Genomic DNA, 7,349 nt, shown 5'->3' on the forward strand with positions numbered 1-7,349 from the left:
CCAACCCTGACAACCCTTCCTCAGAACAACATCAATTTCTCTGATTTGGCCCTCCTGCTGCTACCTGGTGAAATCTTTCCATAAGGACCAGGTTTTGCTGAGATGTGGCATTCATAGCTCTTCCATTCCCGCCTAGGAGCACTCTTCTTCCTTAATTTCCTTTCCTAGGGTGCTCCCTCAACAGATACCCCAAGAAGCCTTCCTCTAGAAACTTCCCTCTCCCTGGGAGCTCTGTTCTTGAGGGAGATCCCACTAGTAATAATTTCATTGCCAGCTCCCCAAAGGTATTTTCCCCAGGTGCTTCTTCCCTGTGCCCTTTCTGGTCTAAGTCCACATAAACTCTGTAACGTAACTAAGTACTTCCTCACTACTTAGGCAATCACTCATCCCCAGATGGATCTGGGCTAGTGCATTCTCTTTAGCAGAGCTTGTGAATGCCTGACCCCCCTCAAGGACCAGCTTTACTGGGACAGAGCCCAGTGAGATCACACAGAGCTTTTCACATAAAACAGAATAAAAGTAATGGTTAGATTTTCCTCTCACTTACTCGGGGAGAATCTGGATTTATTTCCCACATTTGCAAAGCTGCAAATAAAGCAGAATTTGACCCAGTGCCTGTATTATGCCCACTTGCTGTCACAGATGTCATAATGTAAGGGTCTGATTTTCTAAGGACTTGATCCTGCTAACTGCTTTGCTTAACACTGCAAAGTGCTGAGTGTCCCCGGTTTCTACTGGCTTCCTTGACAGTCGAGGACAGTTAGAACCCCATAAAACTGGGCCCAAAGGGAAGTCTGTCCACCTTCTATTTCTTACCATATGCTGCATGAGGACTCTGGGGAATTATCTCCTCTAAATATAGTAGAAGTTCCAGAGCCATTGCTGGTCATCCAAGGTCTGCATGATGTAATCCCACCGCTCTATGCTTGCCTCCAACAGAGGGTGGCCAGGTGCCTGATTTTTGACTGGAAAGTCCGGTTACTGCAGGCAGGGAGGCACTGGGTCATCACCCATGCCAGCCTCTACTCAGCTGGTGTCACCTCCTACCTGCACCAGGTGGCTGCGGCTCCCAGTCCCAGCTCCGTAGGTGAGTCCCTCTTGACCTGGGGGGAGAGGGGTGTGAGAGAGGAAAAGCCGCGAGCAATGGGGGAAGAGGTGTGGCTGGGGCGGTGCCTCAAGGGAAGAGGCAGGGTGGGCAGAGCCTTGAGGGGAAGGGGCAGGGGAGGGTCCAGCACTCTTGCTGGAGTGTCTGATTTTTAAATATTACCAAGTTGACAACCCTAGTCCTACACCATAACTACAGGTCAGCACAGGGGAATTGCACAGCTGGCTCTGCCCTGTCTGCATGATCTCCCCACCAAGATAAGCCACCCCCTTCTTAGGGCAACAAGCCGCTGCTGAAATGCCCTCCATCACATCTCATGCCCTGTCTTATTGGATTTTCTTGAAATGAGTGTTGCATTAATGCCCTTGTAACAATGCGGCCTCTGGCAGGACATAACAGAGTATTAATTCAGAACAAATTGCTTAGAGCAGGGCAGTCACAGCCCAAGACTGGGCGTCCTTTATTAAGGCACCAAACCAGCCAAACAGAGGACTTCGGTTTTACCCCACTGACTAACCAGAAGTCATACAAGCAATTCCCTCAGATACTCCAGTTCCCTTACATCACCACCAATACCACTCCTTATGGGGATGAATGGTTATGAAAACCAATACCCCAGTAAAAGAAAAAAGGGTCTCCCAATCCCAAAGGGCCAAGCCCCCGACCCAGGTCAATACATAAGTCAGATCTTACCCACAAATCACACAGTTGCCAATCCTTTAGAATCTAAAATCTAAAAGTTTATTCATAAAAAAGAAAGAAATATCAACGAGAGTTAAAATTGGTTAAATGGAATCAATTACATACAGTAATGGCAAAGTTCTTGGTTCAGGCTTGTAGCAGTGATGGAATAAACTGCTGGTTCAAATCAAGTCTCTGGAGTACATCCACAGCTTGGTCATTCAGTCCTTTGTTCAGAGCTTCAGTTTGTAGCAAAGTTTCTCCAGAGATAAGAAGCAGGATTGAAGACAAAATGGAGGGGTTTCCAGGGCCTTTTATGTTCTCTGCCAGGTGGAAGGACACCCCTTTGTTCTTACTGAGGAAAATCACAGCAGCAAGGTGGAGTTTGGAATCACAAGGGCAAGTCACATGTCCATGCATGACTCACTTCTTTACAGGTAGAGCAGCCATTGCTCACATGCTACCTTGAATGTTCCCAGGAAGGCTCTTAGATGTGGCTTGGAGTCTTCCAAGGTCCATTGTCAGTTAAGTGTTTCTTGATCGGGCACTTAATCTGAAGAGTCCCTTCTCAATAAGCTGGCTAAATGCTTCACTGATGCTCCTTAGAATCAAACACATTGAGATGCAAGTACATAGCCAATATTCATAACTTCAAATACAAAAATGATACACGTACAGACAACATAATACTAACCAGCAAATTACAACCTTTCGATAGACACCTTACTTGACCTCCTTTGTATAAGATTTGACGCCACTATATGACCTTGGTTGCAACAATCATCTATATAGTCACAGTTCATATTAATGTCACAGCCCTTTTATTGGGAAGAAAAAGCATCCTGAGCTGGAGCCATGCTTTGCTACCAGCTGGAATGGAGGCTACAGAGTTGATTTAGGTTACTGGGTTGGTTGACTAAGAACCCTTCCACACAGGAGTCCAGGAAGGACCAACAAGTTTTATCCACAATACATTGAAAAACAATTCATAGAGTGGCACAGCGTGCTAATATGCTTGGGATATGCTTCCAGAAAACCTAGTGCTTAACCTGGTTTAGTGCAGTGCCAGTGTGGATGCAGCTGCATGGATATGACTTACAATGTCAGTTACAGTAGCTGCTCAGACCTGGATTCCCATACCCAAATACCCAGACATAGGTGAACTCTGGAGTGAAGACACCCTAATTTTTGTTCATGGGGACTGCATGTGCACAAGGAAAGGCAAATATGCCCAGTCTGAAGAAAAGTATTTGTTCTCTGATCACTTCTGGCACATGACAATTTACATATAGGAAAAAGAATATAGCTAAAAATTTCACTGAGTGGACTAAAGGAGGTTATCTTTCTGTCCTAAACTGCAAATCTTGGTGTAGTGCATTGGGAAGTTTACAGTAAAATGAGGTCACATGTAAAAAATAAATTTGCTTTCATTAAGAAGTTTAATCTTTATATTTTAACATTTTATTCAGCTTAGAAGTAGCCTAATGAATTTAATTTTCTGGTTCGCATGCCTAGGAAAGCTGTGTTTGCATTGTAAGAGCTACAGAGGAAGTGTAGAGTTCAGGATTTGAGTAGTATACCTTCAAATAATTTAACCCTTTTGTGGTCCTCCCTGTCTATTTTTCAGAAGCTACCAGAAATCTTGCCAGAGCAGTAGCATATAGATGTAGCTGGGCCCTACATGTTTAGTAAACATGGTTCTTTGGACCCAGCGGTGCTTGTGTTTTCTTCAAAGTATGCATGTTGCAAAAGATACAACTGAAGTGTTTAAATCCTGACTGTTTTCACTGAAACAAAACCACATAATGACAACACTTTACAGTATTGGGTTTTGAAAAGTTCTTACACAAATACCTGATGCAACCTTTAAACAACTACTTCACAGTATCACCAGAATTTCTAGTACAATATCACTAATGTCCATCTCTGGTAGGCAACTGATTTTTCCACTGGCCCCCTCAGGCAGTCACATATGGTAGATCTCACAATATAACCAAAGCAAGAGCATGGAGCCATCATTCATTAAAATCAGTTAAGTCTAATAGTTAGTGGAGGGCACTGGACTGGAATCAGAACACCTTGATTCTTTTCCCAGTTGTGCCACTTGTCAAGAACTCAGCGACTTCTGGGCTAGGTGCGCTGGCAGCTCTGCTGGGCCCAATAAACCCACACTAAGTGACTGCACTCCCTGATTGGTAGGTAGGGCCCTACCAAATTCAGTCCATTTTGGTCAATTTCATAGTTAGAGGGTTTTTAAATTTGTCGATTTCACATTTTCAGATGTTTACCACTGAAATTTCATGGTGTTATAACCATGGGGGTCTCAAACCAAAAAAAGGTCATGAGGACGATCACAGAGTTCTCTCACTTCTGCGTTGTCTTCAGAGCTAATCTCTAAAGGCAGAGCAACTGCAGACCTTCCTGTGGCCAGGGGAGGTGCCCTGAGATAGGTCTGATTCACCCCGGAGAGCAGGCATGCAGGGGAAGTCCTGTCCCTCACCAGTGTGGTGGACTAGCAGCTGGAGCCTGGTGAACAGTAGGAGCCCCCACCTCCTGCCCTTCTCTCCCCCCTTTCAATAGCTAGATTTCACAGGGAAGGTCTGATTTCATGGTCTGCGATGTGTTTTTCACAGCTGTGAATTTGGTAGGGCCCTATTTATTGGACAGAAGAACCAAGAGCTCACCATTTAAGCCCATACCTACAGCCATGCCAGCCCTGCTTCCTCCCTAGCCCTTGCTGCCTCTGCTGCAGCCCTAGACCCTGCCTGCCTCTGAACTCCTGATTCTCACCTTTGGCTTGCCTCTTAGCCATGCCTCCAGTTCTGCCCTCTGGGTCTGCTTTGACCAGTAAGTTGCTTCATCTATACCAGACAGGGAAACACCACTGCACTGCTTTGTGACCTTGGCCAAGTCACTTCACCTTTCTGTATCTATTTCCTCTCCTGCCTTTTGCCTTGTCTCTTTAAGCTGCGGAGATCAGTGGCTGTCTGCAAGGGGGCTGCTGTTTTGGTTGTGTTGGCCAGCTCTTGATAGTCTTATGATTTTGTTGCTTTTCTTAAAAGCTGCACTTCCTGGAATCTTGTGGTTGTAAGAATCTCAACTTTCATTTTAAAATAATAATTTTTAGCCCTCACAGTTGTGGAGAAAACTTGAAAATGTGAGCACAAGAGGCTCAAAAGCCAGACAGCAAGTAAGAGCCCCAATTTTTTTTTTTTTTTTTAAAGAGCAGGCTCATTTCTAAATCCTTAGGGTTGGCAATGCTCAGAAAGAATAAATACAACTGATATACAAATAAATGCCAGGGGACGGTAAGAGTACTCATGTTGCAGAGGCACTAAGAGAGCAAACATCTAATTACCATGTTTTAAGAGCATGGAAATACAGTTAACTTGCCAGGAGTTGCATAATATCACAGCGTATTTTGTTTACAGACACCACTATTTGAAAGTAATATTTTTAGCCCTGTTTATCGCATTGCCCGGGTGCTCTGCAAACCTCAGCTTGCTAAGAAGCCTGAATCAGCACTTACCACCCCCATGTCTATTTGTCTTGATGCAAATGATGTCAAATGTATGGTCATTCTTTTGTACATTTTCAGTGTCTGGAGACATCCTGTCTACGCTGCAAGTGCAAGGGAAGTGGAAAGAGCCCTTACACTCCACAGGAGAGCTCGCTTTGCTAGGAAACAGTGCTATGATTTTGCTCAGACAGATTCATTCTCACCTCTGATTGGTCACTTTCCTTTACCACTGACATCATCTTGTTGCTGGGTGGAAAACTTCTGAAGCACAGCAGTTGATACTGTTTTCAGTGGGTTGGGAAGATGACTTGCTCTATGTTTTCCAGTGAAACCAGATTACTTCACACATACAACTTTTGAAATTTGTTGGCAAATTGTGACTTCTAAAATGTAAATGATTCAAGTGCTGCTTTTAGATTGGTAACTCCCCCTCCACAGAAATAAAATCAAATACATTCAAATGATACCTTTGTAAATCAGCCATTTCTCTTTGAACTCAGATGTTACATAAGGAGCAGCTGTGCTCTAGTGAGCTGAGAAAAGGACTGAGAATCAGGAGACTTGGAATCTGTTGTTGATTCTGCCATTGAATTGCTTTGTGATCTTTGACAAGTCACTTTATGCATAATCTATCCTGTCTGTAAAATGAGAACGATGCATACTAATTATTACTTATATTACAGTAGCAACTGGGGGCCTTCACCTAAATCAGGGTCCCATTGTGGAGGTGTTGTACAAACATAGTACAAAACAGTCTCTGCCCTGAAGAGCTCACAGTCTAAAGACAAAAGGTTCTACAGGTTGGGAACTGAGGATGGAGAGACCAAATGACTTGCCTAAAGCCAGGTGGAAACCTGAGGCAAAGTTAGGAACTGAGCCCAGACTTCCTGAATCTCAGACTAGTGCCATAACTACAAGGCCACCCTGGTAAAACTCCCCCAGGTGCACTATATAGTGCAGGGTAGCCTATTTTTTGTTAAGGTCCAAATTTCTTGGTCAAGGTATAGTCAAGGTCCAGACTCCAGAGAAAACAATGATAAGTAAATAAAGATTTTTGGGGTCCATTCAAAAGCATCTGGTAGTCTGGATTTGGTCTTCAGTCCACCTATTGACTTCCCCTGGTATAATGCTTTTCACTCCTACAAAGATGGAGTATTGTTATATTAGAAATAATTGGCTACATTCAATCTTGGTGTAAGCAGGTGCAACTCCATTCACTTCAAGAGTGTTACACCAACTCATATCAGCAGAATTTGGCCCAATAATTTATGAGTTTGCCTATTTACTTTAGGGTATGCCTTACTAACGGAGGTACAAAGATGCATTTTGTAGTTTCTGCCCACTGATAGCCAAGCGCCTTATTCCTTCCCTTCCCTGCAATTTCTGCCCTGGCATCTTTTCCATGGCATCCTCTTTTTGAAATGACCCCCGGTTCATGGATGCCTGAAGTATCCTGGCTTCTCCAACTAATTAATTGCTCCATTCTGTATTGCTGCCATAACTGCTTATTTTATCTTCTCAGCTTGTGACATTCTCAAAGGCAGTTTCAATATCACTGTTCCTCATTGTCTGTCTTGATGCTTTAATAAAGAAAAAAAAGTCAGAACTATTGCACCAGACTGACCTTCGTGATCATTGGCTCACCTCACTTCAAATAGTTTTTAGAAGGTGGAGTATGGCCTAATACCTGAGGGGCCTTCTTCATATGCCATACGGGACCCAGGTAGCAGAACTAAACTTGTTCTTCATTTTTGCAGTTGTGCTGCAAGTAGTTGCTATAATTTCAATTTGTGTAGTGCATCTTAAAGTTTGCAGAGGCTGCATTTTGTGATCCCATTCAGATGCTGCTTGCTACTGCAGAGCCACCATGCTCTCCATCCATTGGATTCTTTTAATCTAAAATAAAAATGTAATTTAGACTGAGTATATGGCTCTTCTTTGGGTACAGAGAATCATAACATAATATAGGTAGCTGGAAAGGGTTAACACAGTTCATAAGTCATTTGGTGGAGTGTTTGCACAGGGACATATTTGTGCAACTGT

The 7,349-nt window shown here is 43.6% G+C and overlaps 1 long non-coding RNA gene across 2 annotated transcripts; it reads right to left on the reverse strand.

Annotated features, from left to right (window-relative positions):
* Positions 1–1,823: 1,823 nt before the first annotated feature.
* Positions 1,824–5,479, reverse strand: LOC142046124 (uncharacterized). 2 transcript variants are annotated; one of them, XR_012655058.1, is made up of 2 exons: positions 5,316–5,479; positions 1,824–2,384 (listed from the first exon to the last, which is right to left on the reverse strand). It is a non-coding gene; the product is annotated as an uncharacterized LOC142046124 (long non-coding RNA). The 2 variants fall into 2 exon arrangements; XR_012655057.1 differs by having other exon boundaries at positions 1,824–2,387.
* Positions 5,480–7,349: the final 1,870 nt, after the last annotated feature.

Source organism: Chelonoidis abingdonii, chromosome 1 (genome assembly GCF_003597395.2).
Source record: "Chelonoidis abingdonii isolate Lonesome George chromosome 1, CheloAbing_2.0, whole genome shotgun sequence".
Classification (NCBI taxonomy): domain Eukaryota; kingdom Metazoa; phylum Chordata; order Testudines; family Testudinidae; genus Chelonoidis; species Chelonoidis abingdonii.